General features: G+C 42.6%; 1 long non-coding RNA gene across 1 annotated transcript in view; it reads left to right on the top strand.

The window, feature by feature from the left end:
* The first annotated feature begins 13,107 nt into the window (after positions 1–13,107).
* The window catches only part of LOC139160929 (uncharacterized), a 107,452-nt gene continuing 96,190 nt past the window's right edge, over positions 13,108–24,369 (top strand). The window contains exons 1-2 of the long non-coding RNA XR_011558039.1: positions 13,108–13,191; positions 14,071–14,285. This is a non-coding gene — a long non-coding RNA (uncharacterized lncRNA). The remainder of the gene's footprint in view (positions 13,192–14,070; positions 14,286–24,369) is intronic.

Raw genomic sequence — 24,369 nt, 5'->3', positions numbered from 1 at the left:
CATTCTCTTCAGGCTTTATTGATGGATACATTCAATTCTGGATAAATGGAAACACTTATAAGTGGGGCCCGTACTTGTCCATCTGTCTGGGAAGAGTTTGATCTGGTGACACCTGATGAAGTGGACAAGGCTATTGGAGCTGTGAGTTCTGCCACCTGCTTACTGGATCCATGTCCCTCCTGGCTGGTCTCGGCCAGCAGGGAGGTGACACAGAGCTGGGTCCCGGAGATTGTCAACGCTTCTTTGGGGAGGGGGTTCTTTCCAGATCCCTACAAGGAGGCACTTGTGCGCCCCCTCCTCAAGAAGCCTTCCCTGAACCCAGCCATTCTTAACAACTACCGGCCAGTCTCCAACCTTCCCTTTATGGGGAAGGTTGCTGAGAAGGTGGTGGCACTCCAGCTCCAGCAGTCCTTGGAAGAAGCCGATTATCTAGGCCCTCAGCAGTCAGGATTCAGGCCCGGCTACAGCACGGAAACTGCTTTGGTGGCATTGATGGATGATCTCTGGCGGGCCTGGGACAGGGGTTTATCCTCTGTCCTGGTGCTTCTCGACCTCTCAGCAGCTTTTGATACCATCGACCATGGTATCTTTCTGCGCCGGCTGGAGGGGTTGGGAGTGGAAGGCACTGTCCTTCAGTGGTTCTCCTCCTACCTCTCCGGTCGGTCGCAGTCAGTGTTAGTGGGGGGGTCAGAGTGTGACCTCTAGGCTTCTCCCTTGTGGAGTGCCTCAGGAGTCAGTCCTCTCCCCCTTGCTATTTAATATCTACATGAAACCGCTGGGCAAGATCATCCAAGGGCATGGGGTGAGGTATCATCAGTACCCGGATGATACCCAGTTGTACATCTCCACCCCATGTCCAGTCAACGAAGCAGTGGATGTGATGTGCTGGGGTCTGGATGGGTGTCAACAGACTCAAACTCAACCCTGATAAGATGGAGTAACTGTGGGTTTTGTCTCCCAGGGACAATTCCATCTGTCCCTCCATCACCCTGGTGGGGGAATCATTGAACCCCTCAGAGAGGGTCTGCAACTTGGGCGTCCTCCTCGACCAACAGCTCATATTAGAGAAACATCTTTCAGCTGTGGCAAGGGGGGTGTTTGCCCAGGTTCGCCTGGTGCACCAGTTGCGGCCCTATCTGGACTGGGAGTCACTGCTCACAGTCATTCATGCCCTCATCACCTTGTGGCTCGACTACTGTAACGCTCTCTACATGGGGCTATCTTTGTAAAGTGTTTGGCAACTTCAGATCGTGCAGAATGCAGCTGCGAGAACAATCATGGGCTTCCCTAAATATGCCTATGTCACACCAACACTCCGCAGTCTGCATTGGTTGCCGATCAGTTTCTGGTCACAATTCAAAGTGTTGGTTATGACCTATAAAGCCCTTCATGGCATCGGACCAGAATATCTCCGGGACCACCTTCTGCCGCACGAATCCCAGCGACCAGTTAGGTCCCACAGAGTGGGCCTCCTCCGGGTCCCGTCAACTAAACAATGTCATTTGGCGGGGCCCAGGGTAAGAGCCTTCTCTGTGGTGGCCCCAGCCCTCTGGAATCAGCTCCCTCCAGAGATCAGAATTGCCCTCACCCTCCTCGCCTTTCGTAAGCTCCTTAAAACCCACCTCTGTTGTCAAGCATGGGGGAATTGAGATATTCCTTCCCCTTAGGTCTATATAATTTATGCATGGTATATTTGTGTGTATGTTTGGTTTTTAATTAGGGTTTTTAGTTATTTAAAATATTAGATTTGTTATATGCTGTTTTTATTATTGTTGTTAGCTGCCGCGAGTCTATGGAGAGAGGCGGCATACAAATCTAATAAATAAATAAATATGGGTGTAGGAAATGTGTGAATTTCTGGATAACAAAAGACATTCATATAAAATGTAATGAATTATAGCATGACAATAACTATACTAGCAAATTTCAAATGAAGTGTTTTAAAATATTATTGTTTCGTAAAATATGGTGTGTGAAATAAGAAAAAAAGAGGTTTATTTCATCTTATTTGACATGATTAGCTACTTTCAACTAAATTTCAACTAAAATTTGAATCCTACATATCTGTAAATCCATGTGACCAGTTTCATAAGAGCTGAATTGGGTCAATATTTTAGGTAATGTTTTATAAATATGAAAGTAGAGGTTTCACACTACAACTCATTCATCCCAAACAGTATGCATTTGACAGCAACGAATGACAGCAAGTGGTTTAGAGTCCCTGTTTAAGATATGGCACAATTATACTATCTAATATTAGATGACCTGTAGTTAAAAGTATTGGCTCTTATTAGGTGGTAGCCAACTTTCTAAAGTTTGTGTAATCTTATGTTGTTAGTTGAGAATTATTTAGTACACATTTAGAACAACAAGGAAATATTCCTGAGCCCAGATGCTATTGTAATCTACAACTGTGGCCATACTTTTCTTAGGCAAATTTGAGATAGTAAAATCAAACATCAACAAAACATCAGCATATGCAAAAGACAACGCATAGAATTTCCATTTTTATTCATGTTTCATCAAAAAATGAAGTTAGTTCATATTAGTACTTGAAGTCATCCTCTGTTAGTCATTGAACTGTTGGGGTCGTCAGGCTGATAAATTGATAGGTTTTTTGCTCAGTTTTATCTAGTACTTCCCTAACAAAGACTTTATTTCTCCTCTTCCTTTCCAGGCATTTATAATATGACATACAAATACTTATGCGCACACTGTTATTTAAATCAATCTTCTCCAATTTAGTAGAGGGCTTGCATAGCTGAAGAACCAATTGCCTTCATTTCTATGCACCAAGCATATTCCAGCAGAGTAGGTGAGCTTTAGATTCCCTGTATGTTGTCATCTTGTGGGTCTCAAAGAAATGTGCCCTTTTCTGTTATGGCTTCCACTCTCTGGAACAGCATTTCCCCAGAGATAAGGACTCTGACATTTCTCCTGGGGTTACAGAAGCTCTTCAAACTTGGCTTTGATCCCAGGCTTGTTGCTGAGTTATTTTTTGTTTGTTTGTTTAAGATTCCTGTTTTATTTGATTTGTGTCCTTTTACAGATTGTTTTAATCTGGTTATATGTCAGGGTTTAGATTTTATCTGAATTTATGAATCTGAATGTATGGCTGGGGTAAAGTTTGTATGCGATTAGTCTTGGATGTCTATAATAAATTTAAATAATAAAGAAGCAAACTCAGTACCTTCTGGTCTACGAAAGTGCCACATAGGTACTCACATGGTTATTCCTAGCATTTCAAAACAGTGGTGTTTATACAAGTCTGAAATTTTATCCCAATGAGATGGGGAAAACTGATTTAGGCCTTTCATCGGTAGTAGTCCTTCTTTTCCTAATGCTTTCTAGGCTTGGCATTAATTGCTTGCCATGTGAAGGTTGGTTTTAGAAGCTATTCTTGGAAAGTGACATTTAAGTGGCACTAAATAAGTCAATGATCATGTGGACATTAAAAGCTTGCAGGAGATATATAGCATGCAGGACTCTGATGTGAGGATTTTAAAAGAAGGTTGACATTGTATAGTTAGAATGATGGGAGTGTACAAAACGCAGCCCAGAGACACTTGCAATAATCTAATTCAAACATTTTCAATTGGCTCTCTGATGTAGATTACAATTTACAGAATTTCTAGCCAATGAACACTCCTACTAAAAAGTCTGAGAGTTGCTCCAATACATTTAGAAAGCATCAGATTGGGAAACTTAAATATAGTTAAAGAAATAGAGGCTTCACAAAGATAATCATAAAATAAATAAACTAGCCAAACAATCTCAAAAGGAAATATTGAAAGGAAAAGATAGTTGAAAGAAAAACTGTGAATTTGAAATAAATATGATGACTAAAGCTTTTATATCAATCTGTAGTGGAAACTTGCTCAGTAATGGGCTTCTTCAGATACTCAATTAGAAGTGTAGCAAATACATGTTTCTCAGCAGTTATGTGAAATCTAGCTGCCTTCTATTTTGCTGGACTTCGCAATGAGTGAATAATTTGTTTTCTGTCTACTAGTATAATTATTAAATAGAATTTGCTAGACAGTATGTTCAAGAAAACCTACTGAAAAGACCTCCAGTGTGATTTAGTGATGCTATTTCTTTCCTCTCTCTCTGTCTCCCAACATTATATCTGTAATCAATCAATCAATCAATCAATCAATCAATCAATCAATCAATCAACTATCCATGTATACAGTTAGCCATTTTGCTCCACATGAATGAACTGAAGGGGGAGTTTAAAAAAATTGAAAAAAGTACAATATTTATTTATTAATTTCTTAAATTTCAGCTCTCCTATAATGTGTATCTCAGCAGCTATACAGGAAACTACAAGAGGAACAAACATAACATGGGCCAGAAAAACCATGCAACACCAAAATTGTTAGATTACACGGAAATGAAGAGGTGACAAATAGGAACCATTCAGCACCTTTATCTCTCCCTAGCTGGAAGTAATATGGACTGCCAGCAGGCTGCAGGGAAGCCGCTTTTAAAGGCTTGCCTATAGCCTGCTGGCCACTGACATCAATTCATTTCTCCCGCGCTAGACAAAGCAATCAGCTCCATATGTCAGTACAAATCTGTGTTCCATATATCAGTACATAACAAAAATAAAATGGGATCAACTACTTTTCTCACCTGTGACAAGCTAGCAGTGCCAGGCTAGGTTGTATGGTGGTATTCTACAAGCACCATGACAGACAAATGATATTATTCCAAATCCTGGAAGATGATGTTTTCTAATCAATGGCAGCCTAAGCAAGCTCCTACTACTAAATCTAATAGGATGAGTAGGAACAAATGCATAAAGGGTTGAAAAAACTGAAGTAGTTCTCTATATTAAAGAAAAAAAATGCAGAAAATCCATGTGTCCATTTCATATCTAAATGACAAAGATTTAGCAGTTTCTCCCACATGGAATTTCAGATGTGTTGAACTTCTGGCTGAACAACCACTGTCCTTATTTCTCTCTCCCATGCTCTTTGGTAAGGATGGGCAGTAATTTGGATTCAGTCTCTAAAAAAAGTGCTTTTAAGTATAGAGAACCACAAACGTAATACCTCTCTGTAGTACCTTAAAGCAACCACCCTTTTTCCTTCAGATTTCACAGCTAGATAGTTGGGGTAGGAAATTCTCAAAGCTTTCCTCTTGTGTCCCATTAAATATATATTCTTGGACTTAGTGCCTGATAAATTCCCTTGACTTTTTCATATATAAATTAAAAAATAAAGTAGTTTATTAGTTTAGCATGCCTCAAAGTCTGGTGTTAACATCTAAATAAATTAGAAATTTCTAAATAAATTTTTGGCTAAAAAATATTTCTTGCTTCCTGCTCATGAATCTTCTTTTAAAAAAAAATTAAATAAAAATTGAGTGGCTGCAGCCTGGTGCTTGAAAAGCTCTATCTGAGCAGAAAACAAGAAATGTGGGAGATGTAAGGAACAGTCTGGAGAATAAAGTGGGTAGCATCCTTGTTTTGGAGAAGTAGAGGATTTTTGGAGGGTGCTAATTGTAGCAAGGCAACGAGTTTCTGAATACTTGAGCTTTCCCATAGCAGCTACTTTACGAGAGTACAGTCATCCTTTCCCTAAATCTCAAATATATTCACTGCCTTCAAAGATTGAGAAAGATCTACCCACTACATCACACTAGTCTTCAAGAGAAAAGAAAATAGAAGATGTGAACATACTGATATAAGATTTTCTTATATTTATCATTTCATCAGATAATTGCTTGCTGTGTTAGACAAACATAGTATTTGTTATATTAAACCCAAGCTTTAAAGCCATCCTGATTTAACAACTGGCCTCCAATCTGGTTTGTCACTAGCAGTGGTTGCGACAGCTGTACAGGGAATAGAAGCTAAGCATAGATTGTAGTCATCTATGATGTGGGACTATTGGCATCTGTCTTGTATATCAATCTGTGGGAATACAAGGGACCTTGTAAGCAAGTGGACAGTTCAACAGCTGGAGATATGGCAGGGGGATGGCTTTAGCTCAGCAAACTGTAGCATTTTAGCACATGGTTTGCATCTGGCATGATTTTTTCCCCCTCTAAAGTATTGAGTTACACAAAACTCCCTCCCCCTCACCCTATGAAGCACTTTGCACATCCGTTCAGACTCTTTTGCATGGATATAGAGAGTTTTTGCTTTGCTAAAATAAGTGCACAGATTCTGCAGGGTTGTTGTTTGGGTAGGGAACTCAAATGCTTTATATGAATATTTAAAAAGCGACAGGTTTGAAGTTCAAGGGTAATCTGCACTTTTAAAAAAACAACCTTTATAGTGCACCACTATTGCCATTTGTCCAGATGTGACTCTAAAACAAAAGACACCATAAAACCATTTTGCTTATTAATGGAAAACAAATTGAAAACTATAACCTAGACTATGAAAGTATTGTTTCACTGAGGTTTTTTTTTAAAAAAATCAGCGACTGATGCTAGAAACTGCTGTTATTTTTACCAATTATATATAGATGGAATTTTAGAATGAATAATATAATTATAGACTGCTATTGAAACAAAAGAATAAATGTTACTACTGCCAGACATACAGGTCCTGTGAATGAGACAACCAGAATAGATTGACCCACTAGATTCTATAAGACTGAAATTGTGTTTAAAGTTGTTAACGTAAAATTAATTATGGCTGATTAATAAGAGCTATCTACTCTCTTATCCTAGTCTACCATCACCATAGACAGAGTTACAGCAAAATTTCTCAATGCAGTAAAATCACCAGTCAAGACTGATTCAAAAGGACCAAAAAAATTAGTAAGATAAAACAAAAATCTTAAATATAAATGTTAGGGTGTATGAGTTTTAAAATGTTACTTCTCTGCACACAAGCACAGGCGCAAACACGCACACGCACACAAACACACACTTTCCATTTTTACATGACCCAAATATTTTGTAGTCTCTCTCTCTCTCTCTCTCTCTCTTTGTGTGTGTCTTTGCCTGATGACTTCCTAGTTTTTGCACCCTGAAGTTTGCTTGACAAAATTTTCAAAGTGGTTTGCTATTGCCTTTTTCCTAGGAGAGTGACTGGACCAAGGTTACCCAGCCATCTTTCATGCCCAAGGAAGGGACTAGAATTCACAGACTTTGGGTTTCTATCCCAATGTCTTAATCACTAACACCAACCTGAATATTTCCAGACTATTGTACCTAAAGGATAATACCAACACTGAGGATATAAAAACAGAATGATAGGCTAATTCAGCATGAGATTAAAAAAATTGCATTCTTCCCGTAAAATACTGCCCTTAATGACAGTTTTTTGTTGGATGTTCAATCCATTAGCCTGGGCAGCTTGAGGCTGAGAAGAATTTGGCATCTCTCTGAAATGACCTTCATAGAACACCTTCATTTGTCTTGATATAAACTTAGTTTGACACTTAATATAAATTGCTGAATGGCACCAATGACTGATCAATGCCCTGGTGAAGATAAATGGGGTATATCAAGGTGGGAGAATAGGAATGAGGTAGAGGCAAACTCTATCTCAACATAAAAGAAAGACCCCCCCCTCTCTCCCCATCCTTCTTGCCCCCATTGTCATAAAAATGGCATAAGTGTTCTCATTCAGTAAACTTGGTTCCAAGTACAATCAGCCTTGGGAAAGATATAACGGGAAAGAGAAGTGAAACAATCCTGTCATGCAGTGAAAACATAGAACTTCAGCAAACCAAAATGTAGGGGGAATTTATTCAAGGGTTTAATTTCATGTTATTTAGAGCACAGGCAAGTATTCAATGATTCATGCTATATTTCTTTACTGACTGTTGTATTTCTCTTTTTCCATAATCCAAATTCTAACCCTGTTTTTTTCTTTTTTTAAAAAGTAAATGTTTAAAATTTGTTTGATTTCCAACTATATGATTGCTTATTTTGGCCAATGTTGTCTTCTTTCAAAAAATATAGGGAATTAGAAGACCTTGAATTTCTGAGTACAGTACCTTAAAGTGTGTGGTGGGGGGGGGGGGGGAGCCTTTCTTGAATCCACACGCTCTGATTGGAAAATGTCATTTTAATACCGGTATTTATTGAATGAATACTACAGATGTGTCAAGAGTATGTTATGATTAAAATCTGAGGGTTTGAAATTTTGCTGTGTAATAATCACTGTAATGACTGAAAATTTAGGGCTGTTGTGTAAAGTACGTAGACGAATGTGATATTTTAGGTTTCCAAAATGATGATGACATAGGAACAATTTTTCGTGATGGCTTAATGTTTTCGTGATGGTTTAATGGTATAAAAACTGATATGTGTTCTCCCTGTCCTCCTTCAGAATACAGATGAGTTCTATGTCTCCCATTCTTACTCAGTACAGATAGAAATTCAGGAATTTTTTGTCTGGAGACAGTAGAAAAGAAACAACTGAAGAAAACCAGAAAATATAAAGACCTGCAAAAAGAAGTAGAACTACTATGGCAAAAGAAAACAAAGATAATGCTAATACCGATAGGGACTTGGGTGCAACCCCAGAACCACTGGAGCACCAAAAATCACTGGCTGCCAATTGCAAAAGCCGGTTTTACTTGTCGCAGGATATAAACTTTATATATATCCTGCAACAATGCCTTTAATATTATTCAATAAATATCTGCCTATTGCAAGTCCTTCGGAAGGAGGTGAGAGGTGGACAAAACTGCTAAATCCAGCCTCATCATCTTGCTGACTGTGCAACCAACCATAAAAACATCCAGCAGGTTTTAAGGAATGTTTTATAAAAAAGAAGGTTACTTTTGCGGCAGTATGAAATGCAGAGGCGGCTAAATTTTATTTCAGTGAGCAATTTGTGTTGCTATTAGAAAAGATGCCGAATGAATTCATTCACTCTCAAGCATTTGGTCTTTTGGCATAGTGGCAGTACAATAGGACTGGATAGAGGGACCAAGATAAAAGATTGCCCTGGCTGACAGGATGTATTCTGCTACAATGGGTAAGTCAGTTGCCTTCATATTATTTCCTTTGCAGGAAGGATATTAGATTTATTACAGGGCTTGATACTGAGAGATCAGGGCAAGGCAGATCAATAACTGAGCATTGATTAGCTGAATAATTGCTCACTCCCTGATTGCCCTGTAAGCACATATTCTGAAACACCTGCATTATAAGTGCACAAAAATACCTGAAATATAAATTTCAGGTATCAATAGAAATGTCAATTCTGAAAAGAAAAAAAAAGTGTTATTGATCTGGAAGGTGTGGAGGAACCTTTCACTTTCTGGCAAGCAATTACACCTTAACAGAGTGGCATACAAAGGAATATACGTATTATTTCTTTATATATATAAAGATATAAATATTTAATAATTTTATTAGGAAGGGTAAATTCTTATACATTATAAAAAGACAAACACGAATACACACACACCTTTAAAAACTAGAGAAATACCTACTTCTCTCTTCATTTACATATTACCTCTTATATAATTCTACATATTATACAGATTTTTCATATTTGTATTTTTCATGCTTTCAAATTTAATTCTATGTCTTATATAAATAAAGGTAATTACTTAACTTCATAATATATAAAAGATGTAAACAGAAGCAAAAGTTAAATGTAAATTACAAATTATATTCATTCTGAGTTAAGTAAGTGATTCTTACCAGATCATAAGAAATCTGGTATTTATCTGGTTTTTACTTATGCATAATTTTAGCATATTTAACCAAAAAGAAATAAAAAATTCTCTATTTTCGAAAATTGGAAGATTCATATTATTTCATATAAGGCAGTCCTAAATTTAAACTACAGAAGATCAGCCTATCACATTTTATTGATATGAACACAAGGGCGGTCTTCTCTCCATTTAGTAATATGGGTAGTCCTCCACTTAGAACGATTCATTTAGTGACCACTTAATTTCAACCAAACCTAGTACATATGAATTCTATCTGGTGAAAAATACTGGGGTGTGTGTGGTTAAGACACTCCTAGCACCCGTAGGGGTGTCCTTTTGTAACAACTGTTGTGCTCTGTATACTAAACCTACTCAGCGATCATGTTCTGTTCACTGAGCCTAGCTCAGCATTTTTCTTAATAGGTCTAGGCCTCCCTCACACAGTAGGCCTATGAAGAGAGCCTGATTATGCCAATACAGAGGGCTTTCAACAAGTGTCTCATGGCCTAAATGGTTTGTCCACTCCCACTTTACTGCTGCAGCCCAATCTCACAGGGAACAGCTTTGGCCTGTGTTCCCAGGATTGTCCTTCGCCGCAACAAAGGCCTAGGCCTCCCTCATACAGTAGGCCTGTGAAGTGAAGGGAGCCTGATTAAGCTACTACAGAGACCTTTGAACATGCCATGGCCTAAGGGTAAGCAAAGTTGGCTCTTCTATGACAGGTGGACTTCAACTCCCAGAATTCCTGAGCTAGCATGATTGGCTCAGGAATTCTGGGAGTTGAAGTCCACAAGTCATAGAAGGAGAGCCATGTTTGCCTGCCCCTGGCATAAGTGGATCATCCATCCCCACCCCACACCTTCAGCCCATGTTACCAGGATTATCCTTCGCCCCAACTAATTGCACAAAGGACAGGACCGCCCCAACTGAGGTGAAACAGGTATGGAAGTTAGAGAGGAGATCAACTATTTCAGCAGGGATGGAGAAAGTGCAACATGGGCCAGCTGAGGGATTTATGTTCCAGTCCCAGTTTGAGGAAATGGTAAAATGGGTGGTGGCAGAGGCAGAATAGCGCTTCTAAACCCCCCAGCTGTCCACAGGTTCTGTAGCTGGTATATTTAAAATTTTTAAACCCTGTAAATAAAATTGCTTTGATTTGATACTATTGATATAATTCATTCCTAATGTCTGGTGCAAGATTGGGATAAATAAATAACTACCTGGGCAATGCCAGGTAATCAGCAGCTGAAGAGATGGAGGCAATGCTATGGGAACCAGGAGAAACACTGATTATTTTAACCAGGGAGTGATTGTACTGTGCTAAAATGCAAGTTGAAACTCAGTCAGAGCCTAAATGTGTTGTGTGCATGATGTGTGTTATGGTTCAGGAGATCTTATGAACTCAGAAAATCTGCTGAACTAAGATATCCTGGATAACCTTACCATGAGGAAACCTGTTATAGGAACCCAGCCTGTCTTTCTTGAGACTCAGAAATCTTTTTCTTATCCATCAGTATGCTTGCTTGATCATTTCAACAGAGTCAATCCTAGCATTCCCCTTTTGCTCCAAATTACTTATCATGAAAAGAATTTGAGCAACAGAAGAGTAAGCATCACATAGCTCTCCTTGTTCTAAGTCCTCTATTGAAACTTAGTTGTCTCAGTTCTTTTAGTTTTAATAAAGGCAAAATCAATCTTTCAAGGAAAAAACACATAGCTATGTACATCCTGATTAATATACTGTAGTTCGACCCATTGCCAAGAATAGACAACTTGTTCGCTATTGCTATTGTGTTAGTTTAGGCATCAAGATGAGAACTGAGCAAATTTTTATCCAGTCTAGCCCTATGACCAAATGCCAACTTGACTATTTGGCCACTCATTCAATAACCCAGTCGGCCATTGATAGTGACCTGTCAAACATACATCACTGCATTATGGCTGTGTATGAGCTAAATCAATGATGGATCAATTGACCATACTATCTGCTTGAATCAGAGTCATCTGACCTAGAGACAAAGGCCAGATTACAAAAAAAGAAAAAGAAAAAAGTAGCATTTAATATTTCCAAAGAATAACACAGCAAAATAAATGAAGATTCCGAGATGGCGCAGTAGTCAGAGAGCAGTATTGCAGGCTACCTCTGCTGATCACCAACTGGTAGCAGTTTGGCAGATTGCATCTCACCAGGTTCAAAGTTAACTCATATTTCCATCCTTCCGAGGTCAGTAAAATGAGGACCTAGATTGTTGGGGGCAATATGCTGACTCTGTAAACGGCTTTGAGTGGGCCGTAAAGCACTATAAGTGTTATTGACAAAAATCTACAAATTTGTGAATATCTACTAAGGTAATTCTAAAAGTCTGTCAATATACATAATACATCTTCTCTTTTCCAGAAAGATGATTTCATGTTCCACAGTGCCACTATTCCCAAGAACTGCAACAGCACATCTACTTGTGCAGGCTTCATAAACAATTCAAAATAAGTATTTCAAACTGTGGGCGCAGGCAGCACCTCCCTGTTATTCATAGAATCAGCCTCACTTTTTCTTCAAAGTTCTGCATGAGTTTAGGGGAGGAAAGAGGTGGCCGGGATGGCGCAGCAGGTAGAGTGCTGTACTGGAGGCCACTGAAGCTGACTGTAGATCTGAAGGTCAGCGGTTCAAATCTCATCACCAGCTCAAGGTTGACTCAGCCTTCCATCCTTCCGAGGTGGGTAAAATGAGAACCCGGATTGTGGGGGCAATAGCCTAGCTCTGTTAAAAAGTGCTATTGCTAACATGTTGTAAGCCGCCCTGAGTTTAAGGAGAAGGGCAGCATAAAAATCGAATAAATAAAATAAAATAAATAAACAAAAAAAATTGTTTTAAGCCTTGTATGAATTTAATGGCCAGATCCTTGAAACTCACTCTACACTTAACCTAATTCTTTGCATGTCAAAACTTGAAAAAAGACTGGCTACTTTAATACGTAAGAGAGAAACGTATTGCACTTCCATGAGGACTGAAGCCCTTATTCAGATCATGTGGGAAGCATGTGCAACCCTAAAGCTTGCACTGCTAATGTTTAGTCCAGCTGCTTCCATCTCTTACCAGTGTGGATGTTAAGTGCAGCTGGCTAATCCCTACCAAATCACTGTTCCTGAAAATTATTTACTTATTTGAGCAGAAGGTGGCTTTCTGAAGAATTGTGGGGCTACTGGAAGGGGGGATTGGAAGGGGAGGGGCAAACAGGCAGGGGATGCATTTAAAAAAAAAATACTATCTATATTTTCTGAATGTGGATATTGGTTAATTAACATATAAATGAAGACAAAGTTTACAGATGTTACTCAATGTCTTACATTCATATTCTTTCCCTAACCGGTTTTCCATATTATTTCTGAAGAACTCCTTTTTTCCCTTTCCATTTCATTCTGGAGGTTTGCCTCTTCTTGATACTTTCTTCCTTTTCCATAGAAGTCTTGTAAGATTTATCCAAATAACATCTTACAAACAAGAAAATTGCAAAGAGAAGAATGGCAAGAAACCCATCTTAGGCATCAGGTACATAGGTTTTATTCCCTGTTGTTGTTGTTTTAACCACACAGCCCTAGCTCATAATAGAGAAAATGTGAATTTTCCTTACCTGTTTGAATCATGATGGCAGCTCTTTAAAATAAATTACTTTTAATTAAAAGCAGGTCTCCATGATTTGTAGCTTTGTATACTGGAAATGGGGCCAGAGCTGTCTCATTTCATTTCTGCAGAAGAATGTAACCCTAGTCTCTTGCCAGTTTATACCATTTCCATGTCCAGCCATAGATAATTTCTCATGGGCTCAAAACTTTCAACAATACCCCATTATGTTTCATGACTCATAAAATGGGCTGTTGCCCATGGAAAACCATGTGTCTTAGGGCAGCTTGCTCCCTCCAGCATGTTTGAACGGGTTGCACACCATTCACGATCTTGCATGGTTTATTATGCTTGTGACTTGCATACGCTTTGCTGTTGGAAAGAGCATATTGCATCAGAACAGGAAATAAAAATTATAGGCTGGGATGCATTTCAGTGGGAAATTGTACGCTCACAAAATCTGCCACAAACAAACATCAAACAAAGGACAGAGCTGGGATAAACATCAAGCTTTTTTGACATCAGCAAATGTTTTAAAGCTGTGTTCTAAGATGGTAGAAAGGATAATGTGTTCATTCCTACCTAGATATTAATTATGTTTTTTATTTGTACAGTAGACTGTCCCAGTAAAAATGTGTATTAATTAAGAACCCCTCCAGACAGTGATGAAACTGTCCTCACTGAATACTTATTCATGTAAGCTTCTGGCAATTTGACGTTTAAATGTACTGTTTTAAGAGAGAAAAAAATTCTGCAGCAACACTTCGCATTTGAAAACAACAGTGTTTTTTCTGGTTTTGTTGCAAGGGACATTCAATGACATCAGTGGTTCTCCAGTGGGGAAATGGGTCACCTTCAAGCTTGACCAAGCTCTGGCATTTCCGCTGAACACTGCATTTCAGAGCAATGGCTCTTTTATACCACAACCAAGCTCAAAGGAAAATACTTCAGTTGCTAAAGAGAAAAGGCGTATGGTCACAGGGGCGTGGAGTCAGTTCAAGAGCACCACAAAGGCCAAAAATGTAAGTGCCCTGATTCTCCATACAGTAAATAATTCTCCCACGACAATTATTTGCTAATGATACCTGTGACACTTTTTCAAATTTCCAAAGAAGTTGAAAAAAGTCTGCTTTTTAACCCATGGTTGTGGGATGAAATAATAGATTAAAAGAAACAAACTGTCTCTCTGCATTACGTTCATCTCTCTGCGTTAAAACAAGACCACAGATTATATGATGGAGAAGGCACATCTAAACATACTTTAAAAAGACAAAGGATGGAGACACACAAAATATTTTAGAAACAGTAAGGAGGCAGACTTCCTCATTTTGCAGGCACACAAATAGAGAGAGAGGAGCCAAAGGAAATGCTTATTTTAATTTAATTAGCACAATTACCTCATATTAAGTAGTTAACAGGATTGTTTTTCTATATATTTAATATGTTCTCCCTTTTCTAAAGTTCAGTATATCAGTTTGCAGCAACATGCAAAGTCTTAAGACATAAGCAGTTGCAACCAAGTCTTTTAAAACCATACTGAGGTCCCTGCAGCTGTGAAAGGATTGCGTATTTATCTATTTATTACATTCTAAAATCTTTATTCCATAATCAGAGACATGCATGCTTTATTTTAAATCTTAAGAAGTCTCATTATTAAGCTCCAAAAACCGATTGGAGTTGTTTGTGCAAAAACACTGATGCAAAGCAAAACATCCAAATCCTAGTCTTGGAAAGTTGGCAGAAATAAGAGCAGGCAGGTCTATTATGGTACAAATAATGAGTTCATTTAACTTGGGTTAATGGTTATATGAAAAATTATAGCTTCAGCCAAGAAAAGAAATAAATAGCCCCAGTACCCAAACAATTTCATACACTTTTCCAAGGATTAATTAGTAGAAGCCAGTTTATGGCTAGTTCACATAGCTCAGAGACTATAACTCCTCAAGGTTAGAGAACAGAGAAGTGGGAGCTTATTTTATTTTGATTGATTTGTTTACATAGCAACCAACCAAGGCTAAAATAAAGTCAGTTCAATCCAGAGTTGAAACAAGGGTTCAGGTTAGTTTAGTCTAGAATTTTTCTCTCTCGTTCTCTCCCTCCCCCCTTTCTCTCTCTCTGTGAAAGAATAATTGCTACCCCAGCCACAGTCAGGCAATACGTGTACAGGATCAACCAAAACATCCAGCAATTACTTATAAGATTTGGAGTTCTCATGACTTTTTATCAGATTGGATGCGAGAGAGAATTACAAAAGGGCAGAACAGCAACAGGAAGCTCTAATACAGGGTTGCGGCCCACAGGTCACATGCTTATGTCTGGTTTAGCAAAAGGAAAAAAGTCACGATATGTCACATGACAATGCCATAACGATGCAAATTTGACACCCCTGTTCAGTAATGGGCAGCCAAAATTTTTACTGCCACACTGTAGGTGTGGTTTATTTTGTGGGTGTGGCTTAATGGTCATGTGATTGGGTAGGAGTGGCTTGCTGGCCATGTGATCAGGTGGGAGTGGTTTGAACGATCATCATCGTTCAAGTGAACTGTTAAATCCTCGACTTACAACCTTACCAGTGTCACTCAATGGGGTGACAATTTGCTTCGCATTTCCCACGCTCTCCTTCCTGGATTACCCCTCAGCCTCAAGCTGGATAGCTAGGTGAATAGGTGCTGCCAGAAGCATGAATGCTGCCGCTTCCACCCACGCCTTCTGCTTGCACCTCAGGCGGGAGGTGGCTGCGTGAGGCTGGAGGGGAGCTGGGCAGGAGAGAGGGAAACTCATCCGAGGCCAGGAAGGAGGAAAGAGGAAAAAAACAAGGAGTGCAGACTTAGCAGCAGCAGCAGGGGGAAAAAGGAGAGCCAAGCCAAGACCAGTAATCCAGGAAGTGACAGCCACCAATCAGCTGGAGCTAGGCACGCATCTTCATTTCCGCCGGTGGAACTGCATTCCACCCCATCCTGCCTGCTGCCCACCCCTGCCTCTGCTCTAATAGAGTCAATTTCACAGTCCCAAGAAGTGACACTGCCTAGCTGGTTCTTGCACTCTTACCTGCCCACCAAAATGGTACCTATTAATCTACTTGCATTTACTTGCTTTTGAACTACTAAGTGGGCAGGAGCTGGGGCAGATAATGGGAGGTCACTCCATTGTCAACTCTCCAGCTGATAAGTTCAACATCTTTAACTGCTGAGCCATTGTGCCTTCTTTTTTCATAGTATGGCATAGCAGTATTTTTCAAACTTGACATTTGTACACTTCAATTCCCATAATTCCCTACTCAGCATGCTCGCTAGGGAATTGTGGGATTTGAAATCTGCACAATTTAAAAGAACTCCTTAACACCCACCCCCTACCAACCCCACTACTCTCAGGAGCAGGGTTCCCAAACCTTTCCAGCTTTGTGGACTGGCAAGGGGGGACAGGGCAGGGAGAGTTTTGGATCCTTTTGCTGCCAATTTGCTCAGGGTTGCGCCATGTGCACCCGCTTTGCGTGCCTGTGCCTGCAGGAATAAAAATTAGCTTCTGTGCATACACAGAAAGAAAAATTAGCTTCTGTATGTGTGCAGAAGCAAAATCCAAGATGGCGGTGCCCACAGAGACATCCACAGAACTGGGTCCATGATGTCATCGCCAAATTATTAGCAGTTCTAAGGAACTGGTAAGAATCACCTGTGGAGGTGGGGAGGGGCAGAATAGGGGATGGTTCCATTTGACTGGCAGGCAAACATGCACACAGCTCCTTTTGTCTGAGCAGTGGGCATATGCACAGGCTGTTTGCACAAATGGAATATGAGCACACACACATGCATATACTCACCCACTGCTCCTGCAAATGGGGATGTGAACACGCTCACCCATCATGTGGGCTAGAACAACTTACATAGTATTTTATGACTTTGGGCTGGTCTTATTTTCCCAAGAATCATCCATTCCTAGGGTTGAGATGCTACAATACTGTTGAGATAAGGAGCAAAGCTTACTATACTTACTATAAAATAGTATTTTCCTTACTATAAAATATAAACTAAAAAAATCAAAGGAAGGCCTCCATAATCTTACCTCTTAATGTGAGGTTTTCCGTCTCCGTCCCATAGGATTTACTCTAAAAACTCATTTAATTTTTGACTGGAATAATTTAAAGTTCCCATCTAAATCTGCCCACACTTTAAATTAGTAATTGGAGACTTGGAGATGTTGCTCATCTCTTTGGCCATTTCAATTGTGGTCCCAAAGTTTAAAATTCCAATTTTGGAAGCTTACGTGTATTAATTTCACCACTGGGTGAAATTGAGGCAGTTGCTAGGCATTCTCTCTCACCTCACCTCACCTCACATCAGAGGATTCCTGTTTGTGGGGGGAAAATAGGATAAGGAACACGTATTAGGTATGTTCGCTTTCTTGCATTGTAAGTAAGTAAGTAAGTAAGTAAGTAAGTAAGTAAGTAAGTAAGTAAGTAAGTAAGTAAATTTCCTTAATGTTAACCTTCTCGAGCATTCTTGAAATTAAACTTAGGGCTAGGCATTTTCTAAATGATTAAATAATCAATTTTGCATTTATAAATATTGCAACATTTTAGCAAATACTAATATACCGACTCCAGTATATTTCTCAATCTACAATATCTATACACCGAATGCCTCTTCTCGGGTCATTAAAGCAGCCTTGGCTTTTTCCAAGTTCACATGAAGACTTTGGAAGTTGTTCCTGGCTGTTTCCATATGTGTGTGTATGTATAGCCACTTTCCATTGCAGTCTTCCCCCCCCCCCCCCAACACAACTATTTATTTATCTTAAAAAGAGTATGGCTTAAATTCACTAAAAGTATTCTTGCCACACTTGCTCCTCCTCTCTTATCAGTCTCCCCTTAGTAAGTGCACCTTCCTCTTCCAGCATTTCCTCTGCAATAAAGTCTGACTTGCAAAAGAAAACTTTGTCTTCTCACTCATTCTCTTTTCTCAAAATCCAAAAAAAGGACAGCCAGGGCAAAGGTCTTGAAATTTGCCTGGTTCCCATGGACAGTGCTGGGACTCAGAACTTGTTCAGGTTCTGGGAACAAGCTATTCCTGACTGTTTTTGAAAGCTTGTGCGTATCTGGCAGCTACTCATCTTGGTTGTTTGGTGTCTCTGTTTGCAGAAATCCATAGACTCGTTTGTAATAAAGTCAAGAAGTTAGAACTGCCAATTTTGTAGGCACTGGTTAAATCAGAACAAAATAACTTTATGCAGAAATTCATTAAAAGAACTGATTCTTAAGAGGGAAAGCTCTCCCTGGTTCTGTTTTGAATATAAGCAGAGGAAGGATGGATCGGGGTGGGTGGGGGGTGTCTTCTCAATTGCATAGAATCTCTAACTTTTTAATTTTTGCCTCCGAAACGCATTATCCTGGCTTTTCCTTTCCAAGGGTTGATTAATCAACCTTTCATCATTTATATAGCATGTCCAGCTTAATATAACCAAAACTGATAAACACGTTTTACATAGCTTAATTCTTTTATAAAAATAAAATATCAATAAATGGGAATATAGCTCAGGGTTGAAATGAGGGTTCCTTGGTGCTAATTATGAACACTGATGTGACTTAGTTTGGCTAATGAAACATCTGCAAGAGAAAAAAAAACAAGCTCAGAGAGCACCAAGGCCCTTCAAAAGTAAAATAAAATAAACTCCTAGTTTCTTATCCAGTTAAGATCTGGCTATGGTATACTGGAAATCAGTTAAACGTTAAATTCTTGGGGACTTCTTTCTGGTCCTGGACAGTATCTCTTTCCTTTGACCTCCCAAGTTTGTCCACACACTCCATTATAGCATTAGTTAAGTTGGAAGTGATCACAGAATGGTACAAGCTAAAGTGAAGGTAGACTCTCTTATTAGTACCCATATCATGTCTATAAACATCGTTATATCTATATATAATACCAATACGTACTTAAATAAATAAATAAAATAAACATGGATTAGAAAACAAATAAAAGTATATAATATCATCAAGAAAGTATAAGAATTGAAATGGAAATGACTGCTCCTCTCTGGAAAGAGATTTCAAGGTATTTCTTGCAGGACTACCAGATTCCATAACAGCTTTGTTCCCTATGCCATCCATCTGGTAAACTTGCAAGATTTCTTTCTCTTGCCAAGTACATGTATACATCTGAACTAGACTGTATTGTTTCTCCATGTCATATAATATATGTGGGTACATGTGGGCCTAATTTTGTATTTATTTATTTATTTATTTATTTTGTCATGTCATAAGTATATTGGAGGCGGTGACCCTTTGAGAGCTGTATATAATGAAATTTCATTTTAATGTATGCTGATTAGTGTACATTCAAAGTGCCAATAAAGTTATTATTCTATTGCAGAAGAGACGGAGTAACGACTCGGACACCAGAGCTGGATTTAAACTTGGGTCATTTTTATTATAATAAATTTGCATAATTTATTAATTAAATTAGCATGAATTAGCATAAATTTGCATAAATCAACATATTCAACTATGACCCGGAAACAGTGGACCTGCAGGGTCAAACAAACACTTCCGGGGCGGAAATGACGTAAAAGGTCAACATTCCTGGGCAACTATGGGCGTAGTCGATGCTGGTCCAGGTGAGGGACCTCTCCCTCACCTGAGACCCTGCCATACACTCGCATGAGGGGGGTCCCGCCGGCTCACCCCTACCCTGGGACTTCAATAGCGGGACCCAAAGACAGGTTCCCCCCAAGTGCGCAGGTAGCACCCACCATGGGCTTGGAGAGAACCTGTCAATCATCCCCAAAGATGCCCAAGGGAGAACGCGCAGTTGCTGAAACCACCCAGATTTCCGCCCCTAACCTGCCACGGAGCGGGGGTCAGATCTCTATCTTGGCCCCCCGACTCCCCCCTCTATCTGCGCCAGCTCACGCAGAGACCGCTGCAGGTCCTGTAAGAAAATGGCGTTCCCCTGTTCTGACAGGTGAACGCCATCGGCCCGGTAAAGCCACGGCCGATCTACAGTGATGAGGGGATGGGCCACTACAACCCCACCTAATTCTTTGACAGTTTTTCCCACGGCCTTATTCACCCTGCGTCTAACCCGGTGGATGGCCCTAAGGGAAATGGCGTCCCTCCAAACGATCCTTGGAAGGATCTCTGACCACACCACTTGCGTGGTGGGCCATAACGTGCGAAGCCGCCGCAGGTCTTTGCGCGCCTGGACGATCAACGGTAGACCGCCAAGCAGGCATAGGTCATTGCCACCGAGGTGCAAGACCAGCCATCTGGGTGCGGCTATGGGCTGCCGACCACCCAGTCCCATCTGGGCGCGACCCTGGGTAGCCGCCCGCCCAGCAACGCCGGGTACCGCCCTGAGATGCTGAGTACCCAGCAACGTCGGTAGGAGCCCCTCCCACCGCATACCCCTCCGGCCCATCCAAACAACATTGACCCACCGTCCCAACGACAGCTGGGTCCCGATGGCGCTTCTGGCTGCGGAGCGGCCGGCCCAGAAGACCATGCTGTGGCCACACAGCAGCGCCGTCGGTTTCTGCCTGGACTGGGAACCTGGAAGAGGACACACACAGAGAGGTTACCTAGCCTAAACCCTGCCCAGAATCCTCAGCGGGCCTAACATAACCCAAATATGCCGCTGACCGCCAGCGGCCGATCTCCTGAATCCGTTGGGCCGGGAAACCAGAAAGTGCCGCGCTAGTGGCGGCGCCGATACGGAACGAATGCGTTCCATAGCCGGCGGGATCCAAGCCTACCTGAGACATTGCCTTAGACACTATCGCCCAGAATTGATACCGGGTCAGGGGGGGTGCCATCCTGGTGTAGAAAAAGGTACCCACGCCCTGACCCGCGCAAAACACAAAATTGCTGCAAAGCAGCCACCGGGCAAACAGACTTATCGGTGGCTGCACTAAGTTCAAGTCTAACCCCTCTGTGTAACTGATCTGTCTTGGAGTGTCTCACCAAAAGAGAGACACCCCCCTGTCTAAAGGTCAGATCAGCGAGCTGGAAAGCGCGGAGCGACAAGTCAGACTGCGAGGAGGCCATTGCCTCGCTGACCCTGAGGGCCCCAAAAAACATAACACAAGTCGCCGCCCTGAACAGCCGAGCCTCGTAAAGAGAGGCACACAGACTGCCAAACGTCTGATTAATCAGAGACAGCTGCTGAACCGTCAGGGCCCGACGAGTGTCAGAGGGGAACCCCTGTCGCTCCCTCACCCAGCCTTCCAGCATCCTCCGGATGCGAAAATCACCCGAAAAATCACCAAACCCCCCCGCCTTGGACAGAAAGGCGAGGCCGGCTAACCTAGACCTGATAGTCCTAACTGAAAGGCCACGCCCCTTCAGCAGGACACAAAATTCAGCTAGGTGCTCAACCGGGGCAGGCCAGCAATGGGGGTAACCCTTACCCAGCCTGAAATCCCCAAACTCCTTACCTGCACGCTGATAAGCACGCAGGGTGCTAGGAGCTACCGATAATGCGATCGCCCTGGAGGCCTCGTCTCTCCAGCTCTCGAGAGCCCGCCCAGGCTCCACAGGTGGGCTGGAAACACCTCTGGCGACTCTCGGGCCCACGGGGCCAGGGTCCGAAACCTGGACAACTGACCACGGGACAAGGCGTCAGCCACCCCGTTATCTAAACCAGGGACGTGCCTAGCCAAAAACAAGGCGTTCAGAGACAAGGACTTGTGCACAAAATGGCGGACAAGCCGCATCACCCTGTCACTCTTAGAGGACAGGGCGTTCACAACATGGACAACTGCTAGATTGTCACACCAAAAATGCACAGTCTTATCCCTGAACTGCTCTCCCCAGAGCTCTAAGGCCACTATTAAGGGGAAAAGCTCCAAAAAGGTCAAGTCCTTAACCAATGAACAGGCACTCCATTCCGGAGGCCATGCCAACCAGCACCACTGGTCACCTAAAACTACCCCAAAACCGCAAGTCCCTGCGGCGTCGGAACACAGCTGCAGCTCCGCTTCCAAAAGAAGCTCCTGCCGCCAGAAAGACAACCCGTTAAAACGTTCCAAAAACTCCCGCCACACGCAGAGGTCAGCCCTGACCCCTGCACATAAGCGGGTACGATGGTGGGGCAAACTTAGCCCCTTCATCGCATCATACAACCGGCGAGAAAAAGCCCTGCCTGGCACCACTACCCGACAGGCAAAATTAAGGATCCCGGCCAATTCCTGAAGCTGCCGAAGAGTAACCTTCCTGCAGCCCAAGACCGCCTCAAGCTTGCTCCTAATTTTAATCAACTTATCCAGGGGCAATCTGGAAGATTGCTCCACTGAGTCCAATTCAATACCGAGGAAGGTAATCCTGGTGGCAGGGCCTTCGGTCTTCTCGGGGGCTAAAGGCACCCCCAATTGAGCACAAAGGGCTTCGAAGTCCCGCATCAAAGCAAAACATTGCTCCGAGTGCGCCGGCCCGGCCATCAAGAAATCATCAAGGTAATGAACGACTGAACCCAGGCCACTACGCCTCCTGAGCACCCACTCCAGGAAGGTACTGAAGCTCTCAAAAAGGGAGCAGGAAACAGAGCAGCCCATAGGCAAAGCCCTGTCCACATAAAACCCACCTTCAAAATGGAAGCCCAGAAGCTCGAAGTCGCCTGGGTGAATGGGGAGGAGCCGGAATGCCGACTTAATGTCGCATTTACCCATAAGGGCTCCCACACCACACTCCCTAACCATGGCCACGGCCGCATCAAAAGATGCGTACCGGACTGAACAAAGTTCGTCAGGAATGAAGTCATTCACTGACTCCCCTTTTGGAAAAGACAAATGGTGAATCAACCTAAATTCACCACTCGCCTTTTTGGGGACCACCCCCAGGGGGGACACTCTAAGATTCGAAAAGGGCGGCTCCGGGAAAGGCCCAAGGACCCTCCCCTCAGCCACCTCCCTTCGAATCTTAGCCCGCACAATGTCCTCATGTCCGACAACCAACCTGAGGTTGTCGGACATGAAAGCCTTCCTAACGCCCACATAAGGGATCCTAAATCCCTCGGAGAAGCCCCTCAAGAGCAACTCGGCTCTCGGGCGAGGGTGGTAGTCGAACAACCAACCCTCGAGCACAGATACATTAATTGGGCTGGGCCCCTTTTCCCCCAGCTGGTGGGGGAGGTTTTCCTGGACCCCCGCCCTTCTTCTCCGCCCCTTTCTTGGGGCGGGGACAGACTGAAGCTGCATGGGACCCCCCACAATTCCCGCAAGCATGCTTGTACTTACAAAAGGGACGAAAACACGCCCCTTTTGCAGCAAACTCATGACAAGCGGGCGAGGCCCCCTTGCCAGCCACACCAGGAGTCGCCTTGGCCGGTGAAGCCGCGCCAGGCTCCTCCTCCATGAAGTGCCCACTATCCGTACGCTCACACCCTTCCTTTCCAGACATATGCGTGGCCCGGAACCACAGGTCCGGGACCACCATATCCCATGGCAAGTTAGGCTCGACCGCCATCCTCATACGGAAACCCTTATCATAATGGCGCCATATGGTGCCCTTATATTCGAAGTGGGCCCTAGCAATCAAGTCTATATACTTAAACATGGCAGAGGCCATAGCCGGCTGCCTTTGTATCACCACAGACCCATAAGTAAGAAAAGCATACAGCCAGGAGCTGAAGCATTTCGTTACCTTGGTCTTCTTCGCTTTCTCCCCCGGGACAATCTCTTTCTCCTGCTTAGGAACCTCTCGGTTCAAAAGCGAAAAAAGATCCACGTATTCCCCCCGCCAAATAGCCTCCTTGACTGACGGGTGAAGGTGGCATCCTAGAGGGGTGGACGGCAGCCCGCAAGGTATGGCCCCCGCTTTAATACAAGCGAACGGGTCCCATACCGAGTTGGCCGCTACACCAAAAACTCCCGCACCGTGGGGGTAGGGCAACACGGGGAGCGGGGGCATGACAGCAGGGGCCGGGGGGACCCACCCCCCTGCACCTGGCACCGCAGGTATCCCCGCAGGACCCGTCCCGGGCAGCGGAGCAGTGCCGGCCGCCGGCGGCACCGGAGGAGGAACCGGCTGTGCCCATACCTGCCCGCAGGTGCCCGCGGAGGACCCCAAAAAACTGGACCCACTCCCGACCCCCGCTGGGGGAAAACCCGGGGCGGGGGGCG

Source organism: Erythrolamprus reginae, chromosome 2, assembly GCF_031021105.1.
Source record: "Erythrolamprus reginae isolate rEryReg1 chromosome 2, rEryReg1.hap1, whole genome shotgun sequence".
Lineage (NCBI taxonomy): Eukaryota > Metazoa > Chordata > Lepidosauria > Squamata > Dipsadidae > Erythrolamprus > Erythrolamprus reginae.
The sequence above is the reverse complement of the archived record's forward strand: the minus strand, read 5'-3'. Positions and strand labels throughout refer to the sequence as shown.